This window comes from Theropithecus gelada, chromosome 2 (genome assembly GCF_003255815.1).
Source record: "Theropithecus gelada isolate Dixy chromosome 2, Tgel_1.0, whole genome shotgun sequence".
Classification (NCBI taxonomy): domain Eukaryota; kingdom Metazoa; phylum Chordata; class Mammalia; order Primates; family Cercopithecidae; genus Theropithecus; species Theropithecus gelada.
In genome coordinates, this window is record NC_037669.1 from 7,938,033 (window position 1) to 7,957,233 (window position 19,201).

The window sequence follows — 19,201 nt, forward strand, 5'->3', positions numbered from 1 at the left end:
ATCTGAAGGATCCAGAATCAGTCAACAGTGAAAGGCTAGAGAACAGTGAGGGTAAGCATGATGAATCCTGCCAATCAGTCATTCCTGCTTCATGGGTGGAGGTCATGCTTGCATCCATGACATGACATGAATGCCATAAGCCCATCCATGGTGTCAGTACCAGTTACTGAAATTCTGAAGATGCCTCAAATTCAAGATAATAAAGATGGGTAACAAACCATCTGCAGCCAGCAATCCCCTGGAGTGTATCCTGAATCACTGGAACTCCTTTGACCCTCAGACTCTAAAGAAAAATTTTCTTTCATTCTTTTGAAAATGGGCCTGGCTGGATTATAATTTGCAGGATGGAGAAAGTTGGTCTCTGGAGGGAAGTACCAATTTTACTACTATCTTGCAACTGGACCTTTCTGTAGATGTGAAGGCAAATGGTCTGAGGTCCCATAGGTTCAGGCTTTCCTTGGCCTTCAGTGTAATCTAGACCTTTGCTGATGTTGTAGGATTGATCCAGCTCTCCTGGCAGTCATCTCAGGAGTGGCTGCAAGGACAACCCTTTGGACTTTCTGGGACTGGAGCTGGTCCAGGAGCCTTCAGGTAACACCAAGGTGTAGCCTCAGCAAGATACCTTAAGGACCTTATTCTGATCCTATGGCATGGCAAGACTTCCATGAATAAAATTTAGATTGGAACAAAGGAACTAGGGAAGCAAACTCCAGAGGTGTCTCCAGTGTGGGAGTGGGCTACCTCTGGTCCTGCTCCTCCTGGTCTATCCAGGCCTCCCTATCCAGGTCCTCTCTAAAGCTTGTCCTATCCTAGAAATCCTCATTTCAAGTGGGTCCCAGCCTCACTTATGCCTACCCATGGTCTCATCAGCATGCATTTCTCCATTCTAAGACTGTAAAAACCCAAGGATCATTCTTACAGCCACCAACCCACTTATGCTTCCCCTCTCACTGCTGTGAGCTTTCTTTCTGTCACTCAATAAAATTCTACTCTGCCTTACTCACTTTCTGATGTCTGTGTACCTCATTCCTCTCAGTCATGATGATAGTGACAGGAGAGAGAAATTTCTAGGCAGACATGGATTGGCCCCCAGTCAAACCCAACCTTCAAGCTGAGGACAACCTAAAGCCTGAAAACTGAACTGGCAGCTCCAGATAGAAGCCATGACCAGAGGGAGAACTTCTATCCCATATTTCCCCTTCCTTGATTGGTTCCTTCTGGATAATGCCTTCTAACCAATCAGATGGTACTTTTTCCAAGACCACCCATGGACCAATAAGTATGAACTCCCCAATCCTAAGCCCATAAAAACCCCAGACTCAGCCTCACAGACAGCTACCTACTTTCAGAACCCCTCTTGCAGCTGAGAGCTTTCGTTCTGTTGCTCAATAGAATTCTTCTCAGCTTTACTTCCTGGTGTCTGCATACCTCATTTCTCTTGGTTACAGGACAAGACCCTGGAACCCACTGAATGGTAGGAACAAAAAGAACTGTAACACTCTTTACCACTTTCTGATCTACAGAAGTGAAAAAAGCCACTGTGTGCCACACTCTCCCATTTATCAAACCACAGACAGCAAGAATAAAAAGACTTGTAACACCCTAGCTGAACTACTGGAGTGAAAAACCTACTGGATGCCACTCCCTTCTGCTTACCAAACTATGAGAACAAAAAAGCTGCGACAGTGGGAAAAGAACTTGGAACTTCTCAAACTACAGAAGTGAAGGAGCCTAAACACTCCCTCTCACTTGCCAGACTATGGAAATGAAAAAGCTACAATACGGTAACACTTCTTCCTGCCCCCCAAACTACAAACTACAGAAGTGAAGAAGCTGCAACATTTCCACTGCCTTGATTACTATAGCTTTACAGTAAGTCGTAGAGTTAAGTAGTACACATCCTGCAATTTGTTGTTCCTTTTCAAGAACGTGTTAACTATTCTACATCATCTGTACATTCATATGAGTTTGTCAGTTTTTTACACAATATCTGCCAGGATTAGATTTGGAATTACATTGAATGTTTAAAACAATTTTTCCAAAATGGATAACCTTAATATATTGAGTTTACTGATTCACGAAAATCATGTACAGCTCCATTTTTTTTCTTCAATGTCTGTCAAGAATATTTTGTAATTTGCAGTTTATACATTACCTACACATTTTATTAAAAGTATCTCTAAGGAGTTTTTGTTTTTTCATGTTAATATTAACTAAATTATTCATTTTTTTCTCTTTTTATTTCCTTTTAGTGTGCAAAAATAAAATTTCTAAGTTATTATGTAGATTCCTAGAGATTTTATATGTAAATAATGAAGTAATTGATAAGTAGCTTTTTATTTATTTTCCTTACCTTACTGCAACAACCTTTGTTGCAATATTGAACTGAAGTGGTGAGGTCAGGCATTCTTGACTTTTTCCAAAATATATTTGGAAAATCTTCAAAATTTCACCATTGGATATGATGTCAGTTTTAGATTTACTTACATGCTGTTTACGTGGCTTAAACAATTTCTTTATATTCTTAGGATGCTGGGACTGTTTATGTTATTAACATTGTAAATTTGAATAATGCCTTTTCTGCACCTATTGGAATGATCGAGTGCTTTTCTCTTCTATTCTATTAATAACAAGAATTACATAGATTGATTTTAAAATTAATCAGACCTGAGCTAAACATCGGCTACCGTGATATGTGAACATTTTCTATATTGATGGATATGATTTGCCAGTAATTTGTTAATGATTGTTGTGTTTGTGTTTAAGGATGACATCATTGTTTATATGTTCTTTTTCTTTCCTTTTTGGGGGTAATTTTATTATCATAGTTTAGTGTTAGGCATTAGCAAAGAAGTGGGAAAATGTGTTTTTCTTCTCTATTTAAAGGATCATGTAAGACTCTGATGATCTGATTTTTGAGATTTTGATTATATTCACCAATGAAATAATTTTACCTTGGAGGTGTCTTTATGAAATATATTTTATAACTAATAATTTAATTAGTAGCTATAGGCTGTCAAGTTTTCCGTTTTACTTCATGCCTTTTTTGATAGTTGTACTTTTCAAGAAGTGTATTTATTTTATCAACATGTTCAAGTCTATCAAAACAAAGTTGTTATTAATATCCCCTTATTATTTATTTGTGTATTATCTGTGGTGATAGTCATGCTTTCAGTCAAAGATGCTGATTTGTGCTTTTTTGGTGTTTTTTAAATTTAATAGCTGAGCTAAAGCACTATCAATTTTGTGGGTATTTTAAAATGACCAACTTTGGCTTTACTAATACTCTATGTTTTTGCCATTGATATCACTTCTGTATTTTGTTCATTCACCCAATTATTATTACTTCATTTCATCTTACTCTTTTTTTAGCTTATTTTGGAACCATAAGCAATTACTTAGGCTTTCATTTTTTTCTTGTATAAAATGTACAGCTATGGATTCATCTCCAACTATTTTTGTGGCAGTATCACACTGTTTTTGGTATGTTCTAATTTCTAGTACAAGGTATTTTTTTGCTGTTTGTGTGCATGTGTGATTCTTCTTTGATCTTGAATCATTTGTAAATGTATTCTTAAACATCCCAGAGTTTGTATTTTTAAATATAGGTTATTGACTACTGACTAAGTATATTTTCTTACAAAACTAATTTTGCATAATATAAGAACTTTTAAGTTATTTAACGTGTTTTAAGTACCATCAAATAGTATATTTTGGTACATGTGACAAGTACAGTTGAAAATAATTCATATTACGAAGTTGTTAAATTCAGTGTTCTATATTACAATTAATTCAAAGTCATTGGGAGGATTTTTTCAAGTCTACGTCATTGTTTTTTTTTTCTAGTTGCTTTTGTCAGTTTCTGAAAGATAAATTTACTATCACACATTCTGCTTATGATGTATTCTACTTCTCTTTCTATGCTTATCAATTTTGTTTTATGTATTTGAAAGCTCTTCTGTACATAAACATTTTCAAGTTTTTTATTTTCTGAATAATCTTGTATTATTATGAAATATTTCTATTTATCTCTTTTCATTATATTTATCATGATATCTACTTTTTTATAGGAATGTAGAAAACATACCCTATTTATTCTTTTTTTTCCTTTGGCATGATGTTTTTTTCTATATAATTAACTTCAACATATCTTTGTCTATTTACTTAAAATATATCATTTGTCAAAGTATTTTTCTCCACTTTGTAAGTAATGCATCATAAACATTAAAGATTAAATATCTTCAATTTAATTAGGGTATTAAATTCATTAATATTTGATGCCAATCAATTAGTTTGAATAGAATCCTAGAATTTTAATTTATGTATATCATCTTTCTTATTATTTCTATGCTTGTTTTCTTACCTTTTGGGGATGACTTGAATTTTTTTTTTTTTTTTTTTTTTTTGAGACGGAATCTCACTCTGTTGCCCAGGCTGGAGTGCAGTGGCCAGATCTCGGTTCCCTACAAGCTCCGCCTCCCGGGTTCCCGCCATTCTCCTGCCTCAGCCTCCCGAGTAGCGGGGACTACAGGTGCCGCCACCACGCCCGGCTAGTTTTTTTTTTTTTTTTTTTTTTTTTTTTTACATTTTTCTTAGAGACAAGGTTTCACCATGTTAGCCAGGATGGTCTCGATCTCCTGACGTCGTGTTCCACCCTCCTCGGCCTCCTAAAGTGCTGGGATTACAGGCGTGAGCCACCGCTCCTGGCAACTTGAATATTTTTAGATTTTCATTTTAGGTTATACAATAATTTTTTAGATGAATTTATTTGCATACATTTTTAGTGGATATACTAAGGATTAAAATATAACTCCATCAAGTTTGATAATCTACTAAGAATAACATTTTTATGCCTGATAAAAAATATATAAATCTTGTACTTATACTTAATAATTCATCCCCTTCCAATCTTTCATATTCTAAATGTAAGATATTTGTGTATGTATATATACTTATGAAATATATATATCATATACTTATGAGATATATATGAGATATTTATATACTCATATATACTTATGAGATACATAGATATCATAAGTACATAAGTTTTAAGCTCCACAAGGCATTTTTATTCTGCTTTTAAAAACAATATATACATACATATAATATATATCATATATTATATATTATATATCTTACAATCTTATAAGATACATATATCTCATATATACTTAGGAGATATATACATATGCATATATATCTCATAAATACCTATGTTTTAGGCTCCATAAGGCATTTTTATTCTGCCTTTAAACAATCAAATGTTGTTAAAATTATTAAGATAAAAATACATTATTTTATTCACAAATTTGCCTTTAATTTTATTTATTTTTTCAGATTAAAACGTTTCCATTTCATATTATTGTCCTTTATTTTAAGGTCATCCACAGTAAAGGTTTTCTGACAAAAGATTACTTTGTTTCTTTTATCTAAAAATATCTTTATCTCAATTTCATTTTCAAAAGATATTCTTAGTGGATGTAGAAATCGATTTTTGTGGCACTTTAAGAATATGTTGTTCCACTGTCTTCAGAATTTCATTATTTCTGATAAGAATCAATAATCATGCAAACTGATATTCTTCTGGATATAATGTGCTGTTTTTCTCTGGTTGCTTTTAATATTTATCTTGATTTTCTCTTTATTTGGGTTTAATAGTGGTTTGATGATAAGCCTCAGTGATTTTCATTTTCTTAGTTTAAACTCTATTAGGTTTTGTTAGACTTCTTGGATCTGTAAATTTGTATCCATCACCACATTTGTAAAAATTGCAGTCATTATTTTTCCAAATATTGTCTCCACAATATATATCCTACTTATTTTCACTATTTCAGACTCCAACTACATTTATGTTAGAATATGATATTGTTCCATATGCCCCTAAACAACTTTATTTAATTTTTGACACTTTTTGTCTACTCTTGAATTTGCATAAACAAATAAAACACAAAACAATTTATTAGTCAATGCTTATATAAATGAATGTAAATGAATGTTAAAGCATCTAATGTTATGTTAGATGGGATTTTATTATGATTTGAATATCAAATTTTAGCAATAGAAATGATGACAGTTATTAATAGTTTGGTATCATATTAGGAAACTTCAATCTGCCTACTAATTTTATCCATTTATGTATTAATAACCTAGAACAGAGTTTAGCAAACTCTGGTTCATAAGTTTGTCATCTGCTTTTTTAAAGAAACTACTACAGAAATTTATTTATTTATATATTTCCTATGGCTGCTTTTGTGCTACAATGTCAGAGTTAAGTCGTTGCAAAAGAGACTATAAGGACCAGAAGTCTGAAACATATACTATCTTGCCCTTAAAAAAGAAGTTTGCCTACTCCTGACTTAAAACATAGGTGAAAACATATTTATATGGAAATTTTAAGCACTCTCTCTTATTATAGGAAACACAAAATATAAACTGTCTTTAGATTAATTTGCTGGTTATTCCTTATTATTAAGTTAATATCTAATGAATATATGTTTTCCTTATGACAAGCATTACATTTTTATCTGTTTTATAAGCAAACCATATTAAAAACATTTTTTCAGATCTAAAAGAAATAATAAAAAATGACAGTAATTAAGTGGTTGATTAGTGAAATTCATATATACTAGTCATTGCTTAAGGAAGAAAACATATGTTTAAAAAATTGACAAGAAGACAGAAAATATACTAACACTTGGTATTTTGTCTGTTTTCAGGGATAATGAACCTTAAATATTAAAATTTTATTTTGTAATAAGGTAAATATATAGATAGAATTTATACTGATAATAAAAATATGTTTTTTTAAAAGCATGAGAAAAAGCTAAAGACCATTAGTGATCCTATCAATAGAAAATAAAATTATGAAACGATTCTTTTTTTTTTTTTTTTTTTGAGACAAATCTCACTCTGTCACCCAGGCTGAAGTGCAGTGGTGTGATCTCGGCTCACTGCAACATCCACCTCCTGGGTTTAAGCGATTCTCCTGCTTCAGCCTCCCAAGTAGCTGGGACTATAGGCGCCCACTACCGTGGCCAGCTAATTTTTGTGTTTTTAGTAGAGACAGGTTCCACCATGTTGGCCAGGCTGGTCTCAAACTACTGACCTTACGTGATCCGCCCTCCTTGGCCTCCCAAAGTGCTGGGATTATAGGCATGAGCCACCAGAAAGAATTGTTCGAAACGAATGAAAGTTAGCAGACATAAGACACTTATAAATAAGAGTTCAAAAGGCATAATTAGAGTTTCAGGTAATAAATTTTATTATCACATAAAGACTCTCAAAAATATTAAAACTATTAACAAATTTGAGGGAGAAATCTTATCCATATATTATGTTTGATTACAGATTAAATCAATATGTCATTTTACAAGAATAAAAATAAAATTTTCTGAAACTATTCAGATGTAAGACAGAAAATAACAAACCAAATACCGCATGTTCTCACTCATAGGTGGGAATTGAACAATGAGATCACTTGGACACAGGAAGGGGAACATCACACACACCAGGTCCTGTTGTGGGGAGGGGGTAAGGGGGAGGGATAGCATTAGGAGATATACTTAATGTAAATGACGAGTTAATGGGTGCAGCACATCAACGTGGCACATGTATACATATGTAACAAACCTGCACATTGTGCACATGTACCCTAGAACTTAGAGTATAATAAAAAAAAAGAAAAAAAAAAGAAAATGCTCACGTTTGGATCATTACATCAGGAAAAGAGTTGGGAAAATATATAAACTCAGATCTATGCCTGACAGTTTCAATAGCAAAAACTTTATTACATCCACATGAAAATAGATTCTAGAACAAAGAATTTTGGACTGGAAACTCAATCTCTTCATTAAAACAGTGAATGGAAACTGATAAATGGAGACCCTATGTCAAGTGTCCAAAAGTCAATGAAAAAAAAATCACTTAAGATTGTAACAATGACTGACTGTGTATACATTTCTTTTACTACTACTTGCTATATACAAGTCATATTTAAAGGATTTTCTATAGGTCAAATGAATGAAGTCAATAAAAGCTAACATATTTATTGTGCTTAATCTACTTCAGGCACTATTCTAAGTACTTTCAAACATTAATTCATATAGTCTTTATGACAATCTTATGTTGTCAAGCTTCACATTTTGGCAATGTCTCTATTTGCCTAGACCCACATTGGGGTCCTAGAAACTGGTCTTCAACTACTGCCCTACACCTAAATCCAAATTTTGATGTGATAAATATTTAATTTTGCAAAATTTTGGAATGTACAAGCCACCCTTGTTTTTTATATGAACTGCAATTTTGGGGGTCCTCAAGAGCACCGTCCAGTGTAATAATTCATTAAGACTCACAGAACTCACTGAAAGCCATTATAAACACAATGACTATTTAAAATACGCCATTAAAATCAGCCACAAAAAGAGATGAATGGGGAAGAGTGCAGGAGGTTTCCAAATATGAAGCTTCCAGTAGTACTCTTCCAGTGACGTCATGCACAACACTAACCGCTCTCGGCAATGATGTGTAGCAATATGCATGGAGTATGGCCAACACAGGAAGCTCACCTAAGCCTTTTTTTCCAGGTTTTTTTTTTTTGGATTTGATCTTGTAGACATCACTACCCATGTGGCTGACCTTAGCCTCCAGTCCCTCCAGAGGTTAAGTTGACACCTTGTGGCTCAGAGGTCCCACCATAAATTATTGTTAGCATAGACTATTAGGCATGACCCAATCCCCACAGGTAAACAAAGCCACTCTTATCAGGCAGGATATTCAAAGGACTTAAAGATTAACTCTCAGAAAAAAAGAGCAAAAACTGGACCTCTCTTTTGGAGAGGTTAATTTTTTCCTACATTAGTCCACAGATATGATGCATCTGTATTGGGCTTTAATCGATTGCATAATTATGTTAGGTAAACAGGAAAATGCCTTTTCAGATTTTCTTAAATTAAATCTTAAGAATACTAATGACAAATGCACAAAAATCGTATGTAGTTTCACATTCCATCTTAACCAAATATGCCACCTTTTGAATGCGGCAAAATTAAATTATTTTCAAATTATTGTTATATGACTTCAAAAATGTCCTGCACAATTTGATGTGCCTAAATAATAAGAACTATCCCTGGAAAGAGAAATATACACCCGAAATGATTATTGCAATTTATTTTCCTCTCACTTTGCTTCCAAACCACTTGTAAGAAAGATATAACTTAACAATACAATAACAAGTAAGGATGCTGCAATTTCATGTCTTGGGAACCTAATATCTTTCTTAATTATGAATACAACTCTTATTAACAATATATTTGGAAGAGCTGCAAAGGACATGTATAAACCCTTACTTTGAAGTCACTATAAAGTAAAAGAATGACAAAGTAGGGTAAGTGTAGTGCAGAGTAGAAAAGCTATCTTGGCACAATTGTCACTGCCTCATAAAATTCTTTTTTCCTGACTTTACAAGTGAAAATTTAAACATGAGTATACCTTTAACTAAGCTTAGTATGCCAGGCTAAACATGGTAAACTCTATGTGTTGGTGAATAAATATGTCTATTGGTATTATTATATGAATGTCCTTAAATAAAATATCTTTCTAATTTTAAATACTATGCAGAGTGTGGTAATGTGAAATTTCCTTTCAATATCTGTAGTATAGCTGTTAGGAAATAGTAGCTGGTAGTGTTCTGACTTCTAGTCTTAATAACTACTTTCACTGAAAATAAAATGCATCATTTTGGACGTTCATTTTCAATTTTGTCTGCCAAATGAAATGTTATCATTTACAAATCAATGGAGTGATCTGATCAAACACAAATTCGATTATACTCTCTCTTCCACGCTAAAATTTAAACCTACAATAGCACATAATACATAATTCAAAGGTATTCAATTTTTGCAACATTTCCTACAGTGCACAAGAAAATTTCTTTTTGCAAGCCACTAAAATCCAACTAATTGGATATTTTATTTAATACTACCTTCGTTAAGGTTATATTTATCATGTTATTGATCACCTTTCTCATTTTGTGTTAACAAATTCAAAGTAAAGAACTCATACTTTTTTGATATTAACTATTTTGTTCACTGAACCTCTTTTAAAAGTATATTTATTTTTCAGAGATGTCTCATATAGGTAATTTCAGAGGAGCAAATATTATGTAGACGTCTTTGTCTATCCATGTGTAATATTTGGATGCCTTAGCCAATATCAAAATCATGTACGAAGACTTATTTTAGAATAAAATTAAGTATATGTGTTCAACTTATAAATTGTGATAAACCTAATGCTATATTATTATACCATTACATGACATTATATATTATTTGTTCCTTATTCTTATATTTAAAAGTGTATATATTCTCCACAGTAATTTATGTTGTCTGATTTGTTGTCTATTGTAATATTAGAATAAGAAAACCTTTTATCTTTACAGTTGAATTGTTGTTTTTAATTTTTTTACTGTGGTAAAATACACATAACATAACTTTTCCATTTTAAGCATTTTAAGCATACAATCCAGTGGCATCGATTACTTTTACAATGTCATGTATCCATGGCTTGTATTTCCCAAGATTATACCTCATCCCAATCAGAGACTCTACCCGCAAACAATATCTCCTCCTGTCTTTGTATGATTACGTTTTATTTTAAGTATCTGTTTATAATCCAATTTTGTTTAACGCTTAATTACTGTACACATAAATAAGAAGACTTTTGGCTAAACCATGAGCCTACAATTTCTGTTTATTAAACTAGAAAAATATATTTTAGAAACTGCTGAAAATATATCTTAAACACACTGTGGTATTGTGGGCAGGGAAGGGAAAGGATGTCTTGAGGTCCTGGTAAACATTGGTCACACAAATGGTGTTGAAGGAATATATTTTGAATTAAATTCATTTAGATACATGCTATAGGACTGCAATAAACAGATATCCAAGAACTTCCTCAGGCTTCCAGAAAGTGCTAAACATTTATCGTGATAACTATTCCAATAAGCGTCTAATAATAGAATCAAAGACTTTGTCACCACCTATTAGTTTCCTTTCCTTTTTACAACACTCATTCTGCCCACACTTATCAAAGGGCAACTATCAGATCCGCATATCTGGCAACACTTTCTTAAGTCATCTACTGTTAACTTAGAGAATCCAAAATACAGGCCGAGGTTAAATAAGAACCACACATTGATGCTGCTAATTGTGTCTTGCCACAAATATCGGAAAAGTACTTAGTTCTAAAACCATGAGAAGAAAATGGATTTAATCAGAGACAACATATTTGCCCTCTCAAAGATTTTTATTTTTATTTTTTGGATGAAGCAGAAACAAATGTATTTGTTTATAACAAACTCCATACAGGCAAAATTGGGCCAACTTCAATACCATGGAATATCCTTGTTTGCAACAAATAATCACTTGGGTATCACAGCAGGAGAAAATGCTTTATTTTCTAATTCCTAAGTCTAATTTATATTCATTTTGAAATATAATTTATTTGCATTATTATTTTCTACTAATATGGCTACTCAACATAGTTGAACAGATAGAAGCATTTTTGTTTTTCCAGAAGACCAATAGAATTATAGTTTGTTCTAATGTTTATTTAAAAGTGTTTTCATGCCACATTCTATACATTCATCTTTTAAAAAGTACAAAGATTTATTTTTGAAGTATACAACCAATAATCCTTCATTTTCTTTCATAAATTGTAAGAACTGTAATGAAATTACCTACATCTGATATACTTTGATTTTATTTTTTAAATTATAATTTAATTTAAAATCAAATTATAGTCTAGTACTCGGTGGAATCCTCCTGCTTGTCCCTGAGCTTTGACATATAGAAAAATCCTCTATCTTATAACTCAAGTCAATGTGCCTGTATCTGAGTCCATTTGTCCTCCAAACCAAATTTGCTAGTGCTCGTGTTTCTCCCCTCAGATTGCCAAAAGGAGTGATTATCTGCAACAACTACCCCATTGCCTAGCACAGAAGCCTATGTTTCATGATTCACTGACCCATTTCCTTTTCTTCCTGCAATATCTAACAAATCACAGGTGGATTCTATCTTCTAAAACACCCTATTTTTCTCCTAGCACTTGCCACTAATCTGGTTATGTTGTCATTAATTCGTCTTTGAACTGCTGCAAATTATCACTGTTTTCTTCGTTTCCCAAACTTTCGACAAATCATGTCATTGCCCCTCCTTAATAAATATTTAAATTAATATGTAACCACGTCATTGTTACCAAAGTACCATATGTCTTCTTATTTTTTCCACGGACATATTATTTAATCACATAATTTTTACAAAGCATTGAGATTACATATTTTTTTCTTTGTTTAGGTGTTTAAGGACATTATCCCTTAATAGATCACCTTTTTAAGACAGGTGGCTTCAAAAGTATCCTGGATATTTTTCAGTGCCTGGAAATGAAAAAATAGCTTTGGTGGGCAGGGCACAGTGGCTCATGCCTGTAATCCCAGCACTTTGGGAGGCCTAGACAGGTGGATAACCTGAGGTCAGGAGTTTGAGACCAGGCTGGTCAACATGGTGAAACACTGTCTCTATTAAAAATACAAAAATTAGCCAGGCGTGGTGGTGTGCGCGTGTAGTCCCAGCTACTCAGGAGGCTGAGGTGGGAGAATCACTTGAGCCCAGGAGGTGGAGATTGCAGTGAACCGAGATCACACCACTGCACTCCAGCCTGGGCAACAGAGGGAGACTTCATCTCAAAAAATAATAGTAATAATAATAAAAGAATGAAATAAAAAGACGTGTACTTCTCTCCTTACCACTTACGAGCTTACCAGAGGGGTAATGTTGGCCAAGTAACTAGACTATGCTGTACCTCAATTTTCTCATCTGTAAATTGGATATAATAGTAAAATATATCAGGCGGGGTTGTTGTGAAGATTACGTAGTTTATTATGTAAAAGTACATAGAATAGTGCAGAAAACTCATAAGCACTATGTAAATTTTAGCCATTATTTCATAAGTAGCATATGAAGACAAGGAATATTTCTTATTTATTATTTTTTCTTTCTAAGCAGAACAGTAATTCTTACAGGGCTTATGCTCCATGAATATGTGTTAACAGATATGTCCTCAACTAAGTTAATTAATGCTTTAATAAATTCAAGAGAAATAATTATTATATAAAACAATAGATGTTACTCTCCCACCCAGAAAGTTGGAAAATATAATTCTATAATACAGAATTATTATCCAAAAAATTATATAGTCTTAATGTGCATAATGATTATATGCTATAAATATATTACATAAAATGTAGTTATCTTTTATTAAGTCCATAATCTTGTTCAGAAATTATACATAAGCAATTTTATTTCTATTATTTTTATAATTGGTTGCATTTTTACTCAAGATAACCAAGCTACCATGCTATTTTGTATCCACAGACATTATGTTTCCAGGCATACAGATTTCTATCAATTATCATTAAAATAATAATTAGTATGGAATTCTTTCTCATCCTTTATTTTAGAAGGCATAATCCTATATTACTCTGATATCATTATGGGCCTTGCACATAATTAAGCTACATATATTCATGGTGCAATTTCAGCACTGCTCTCAAAGTCCTTCTACAAGTAAGAACCCCACTATGAAATTATAAAGCAAATATGACCTAATGTGTGAGAAGTGCAATATTACATGATTAGTTTCTGTAAATGTATTTTATCAGACTCTTCTCAAAACACTACCTTGAAGCATTTTCTCTAAATGAATGGCAGTTTTTGATTATAGAAAAACAAATGAGAAGAAGTAGATATTTTGGAATGTGAGGCAGTCTCTTGAAAAGTCTAGATCAAAACAGTAAAGTTGCAGGTAGCCAGACAGCAGCAGGGGATGCCTATACACAGTAAAATTTAACAATTTCTAGTTACAGATTTATTAACTTTTTCACGAGAGTGATTGATAAATAAGCTATAACAAGTAATCTTACGCAAGCTTTCTCTTTGCCATTCCAATACTGTGCTTGGCTAATCTTGTTCACCTATAAGATGTCACCCTGGGGAAGCTGTCATCCTGGATTCTCTGTCCTACTCTGTGCTATACTGCTTAATTGGGGTAAAACAATCTTACATTATCTGATAAAATTCTAAATATACTTTCCATAGAGACCAAGCCAAGAGCTATAATTAACAATAATGAAAAGGTTGCAATCAATACTATTCTTCTACTACATCAAGGTAAATAGTATTTTTGAACTGGCCTCGACAACTCATCTCCACTGACAATATCCTTTCTTAGAATAAGACAATCTGCATTCCAAATTACTAAATTTCTTCACCAGAAACTTTTAGAACATATTAGAAATGTATATTGAGGGTATTCCCAAAATGATATCCAACAATTAAAAGTTTGTACCATGATTCTGGCCACAATGCAATGAACTATTTATTAGCTGTTACTGCAATGAATTCAGTGGCTGAAAAAAAATTACTAAGCCTGAATGTTTACAGCTACTTTTAATTTCTGATTAGTCCCTATTCTTTTAGAAATACAAAGACCGGGCCCAGAGACTCACACTTGTAATCCCAGCACTTTGGGAAGCCGAGGCAGAAGGATTGCTTGAGACTAGGAGTTTGAGACCAGACAGGCAACATATTATGGCCTCAGCTCTACAAACACTAAAAAATTAGCTACGTATGGTGGTTCATGTGTATATTCACAGCTGTTAGGGAGGCTGAGACTGGAGGATCATTTGAGTCCAAGAGCTGGAAACTGCAATAAGCCATGACCATGGCACTGTACTGCAGCCTGGGCAGCAAAGTGAAACTCTCTCTCAAAAAAATAAATAAAAAAAAAAAAAAAAAGAAAGAAAGAAAGAAAAGAGAAAGAAGAAAAAAGAAAAAGGAAGAAAGGAAAGAAGAGAGGAAGAGGGGAAGGGAGGAAGAGACAGAGAAGAGAAGGGAGGGAGAGAGGGAGGGAGGAAGAAATTAAAAATACAGAAAAAGTGAAATATATAAAATTTATTTGTATGAGTATTGGTTAAATTCTTGAAAAGGGGGAATTTAGAATATTAAAACAGATTAACTAGATTTTTAAAAATTATGGCTAGATTTAATTTACCAAGAATATCATTGCCAACAAATAACATACATTATTAAATTCTAACAGCTGGGTGGTGGTGAGAAGGGAATTAATCAATACATAAATCAATAATGAATGAAGAAAATAGTATTTTAGTGTTCAGTAAATACGTCAGGCAAAACTTAAAAGCACTATTACAACAATTTGGCAAGAAAATTCAGTTATTAAAATATATTCACTAAAGCTCTTCCCTTCGTCTAAGAATCACACTGCAATTACTTACTACAGTACCTCTGGTTTTGAACTTTTATTAACTGTGAAAAAAAGCACATTGGGATTATTGGTCAGAGTTTTTCACAGTTATTTCCACATCACCAACTCCTCATCAATCAAGAAATTGCCATTTTTTTCCATAGAGTATATTGAAGTTCATATTGTCTAAATGTCAGTGAGAAAAAGACTTAATTCTCCTTGGCAAGACGATCATGTACTTTCACTCTTGCTCCATAATTTTCAGCCATTATGGCACTTTCATTCTGGAAATGTGTGCACACATGAAGCAGCAGTATAGATTGAAATGGCAGAGGCTTTCTAATAATCCAGAGAGATGAAAATCCCCAATGTGCTGTGAGCAGTATCTGAATAAAACAAACTCCAGCATTTAATTCATGGGAATAATTTTCAAAGTTCCCTTGAATTGTCCTGACAGTTTCTATGTAAATAATTCAACTTTACATGTTAAGAACATTTCTAAGCATGTCTGTATTCAAAAGATGATTGTATTATCAGTAACATATTTCTTGCTTTATGAGTTTTTACAAATAATAAACCCAAATATCCTTGTCATTAACCAATATGTTATAACTCTGAGACTTTTATACTAATTCTAAAATAATGGAAATTATGTTTGTATTTCGTCATTGGGTTTCCTTGGGCTCGCTGATTTTTTTTTAAGTAAAGTGCAAGGATTTTTATGTATTTCGTATCCTGCATCTACTCTTTAAAAATTGAAGTATTCATGTATATATCCTTTTTATAATATATCACAGAAAACTTTATGCCACCCAATAATGTTCATAAAGATTTATTTGACTAATTGCCTAATTAATATAAATCCTACTTTAAAAATTTCACAGGCCTGTGCAAATCCATACTGATAACTTTATTAAAAATATAAGCCTGTACATGAATGTATGTATGTATATATAAATATACTTGCACATACTTAAAATGTAGAACTTAGTCTATTTTAGGAGCTAATCCATAATTTAATACATTCGGATGCATATGGAAAGTAGGAGAAGGTGTTTCTTCATGATATTTAGTGCAAGAGCACAATGTGTTGTGTTTGTTTAGCACCTGCTGTGCCGCCACATGCCAATCCACACTCTCTTCATCACCCTCACTTGCACAAACAGCAGAAAGAAGGGACATTGAGTAGGATGATTTTATCTGGAATGAATATATCTCTTTATGTTAAAGTACATAACAGCACTTTCGGTCACTTACAAACTCTGCTCATTTTCAAGGTCTAGTACATCTCTCACCTTTTTTTTTTATGCAGAATTCCAAAATACTGATAATCCCCCCTGAAGTTTCCTTTCACAGAAGTGTAATGCTTTTAAGAATTAGTAAGTTCCCCAAACATGTCCTTCCTTAATTGACCTTCAGCATCTTTTTTGATTGTTTAGTTCTAAAACCTCGACTGTTTTGTATGGTTCCATATCCCCATATCTGTTCTTTTTACCTGATATTTTGAAGATGGTATTCAAGCATTTTTTTAGTATTTTATATGTATATGGAAAGGGACAATGACTGAATGGAATATTTCCAGATAAGGCAATCTGACTGTAGAAAAATATGAAGAAGATTTGAGAAACTTATCATATTCAATTGAAAAAGATTTAGAGGGTAATTTGATCACTGCACTGATATCATTCAAAATGTTCTTCATAGATAAGAGGGTAGATATATTCTGTGTTGCTTCAGAGAGTCATACACGAATAATTGAAATCAATATACAATTACATTTTTGAGGAAGGAGAGTGTAGCCTATTATCTAAGTACCAATTAGATCAGTGGATAGCTTGGAAATTGAACAGAGAACAAATAAGAAAACATATCAGGAAGGCATAAGGACTAGAGGCATGAGAAAGGATTTTTCATTAGTCAATTAATGAGTCAATTTATTAATATTCCAGAAATCAAGAGACAATAACACAAAGATGTATTACTTTTCTCCTCCCTCCAATTACCACTGTGCTGTTCTCAGCCAAGCTGAGTATCTTCCCTACAGGCCTCCTGACTGAATGAGACTTAGCAGCCCAGTGGAGAACAATGGGAACTCTACTGAGTTCTGTCATTAACAAGGCAAATGGTCCCTCAGTTACTTCTCTTGTTCACTGTGTCTGAAAAACCAAGTTCACATGTTAACTCATATTTTCGGGATTTTTACAACTTATTTCTTAACTCCACAGGGAACGTAATAATCAGTGTTCCTGAAAACATCTGTTTTAAGGTAAAACTCTAAATGGCTAATTTAGAAGAAATAATGAAATATGCTAAATACAAAAACACAATGATAGAAAGGAAGGAAGAATCAATATTTGACAGATATTCAGAAACATTTGAATTATGGCTGAATATTGGAGAAAGTAAAAGGAAGTTGTAAATTTTGTTCTTTCTCACGTATTCTTCAATACAGGTCATATTACAGAAGACAAATATTTGGTGAGATGATAAACCGAGTATGGAATATATTCGATTTTACATGTCTATGGGAAATTTGATTAGGAGATGGAACAAGTAATTGTGTATATAGATCATGATATGAATAGGAAGTTCTAGACTTTTAATCAACAATAATTGGAGAGTGAGTATAGAAGAGATTGTACATATAAATAACTGGTATGAAAGAGAGAATTCAGAATAATTATACTGGAGGAGAAGAGAAAACTACTGAGAATGTTTGCTTATAACATCAGACATTTAAACCTTTGGCAGAGGAAGAGAATCAGTCATGCAAGAATAGAAATAATGAGTAAAGAAAGCAAAAAAAAGTAAATTGTCTAAGTATTACAATTTAGAGATATTTCAAGAAGGATAAAATGAAGAAAATTATTTAACAATTGAGAGATAGTAAATAAGATGAAATATGAAAAAAGTTTCCCAGGATTTAGGAATAAAGATATCATTGATGCTTTGTTTGAACTATAATCCTGTGGAAAAGACAATTTATTAATGGGTATGGCTTTTAATCATTGTTCTATGCACATGTTTGTTTTTATTTATATATTTTCAAAATTTTTATTTTAGGTTTGGGGGTACACATGAAGATGTGTTACATAGATAAACATGTGTCACGGGAGTTTGTTGTACATAATATTACATCACCCAGGTATGAATCTCAGTACTCCATAATTATCTTTTCCGCTCCTCTCCCAACCTCCCTCCTCAAGTACACCCCAGTGTCTGTGATTTCCTTCTTTGTCATTTAGCTCCCATTATAAGTAAGAATATATGGTATTTGGTTTTCTGTTGCTGTGTTAATTTGTGATATGGGTTGGCTGTGTCCCCACTCAAATCTCATATTGAATTGTTAACTCCTATAATCTCCACATGTCATGGGAGGAACCCGGTGGAAGGTAATTGAATTATGGGAGTGGGTTTTCCCCATCCTGTTCCTGTGATAGTGAATTAGTCCCACGATATATGATGGTTTTATAAAGATGAGTTCCCTCGCCTGCCACCATGGAGGATGTGCTGTTGCTCCTCCTTCACCTTTTAATATGATTGTGAGGCCTCCTCAGCCATGTGGAACTGTGAGTCCATTAAACCTCTTTTTCTTTATAAATTATCCAGTCTCATGTATTTCTTCATATCAGCATGAAAATGTACTAATACAGTTTGCTAAGGATGATAGCCTCCAACTCCATCCATGTTCCCACAAAAGACATGTCTTGTTCTTTTTTATGGTTGTGTAACATGCAAAATTATTTATTGTGTATCATAAATGCTTTACGTAACTTTTATTTAGAAACTATAGTTAATTTTTACATGTATAACTATTTGTAAGTAATGTTTTTAAAGACAGAATATTAATAAGAATGAGGAATACCTCTGCTATTTTTTA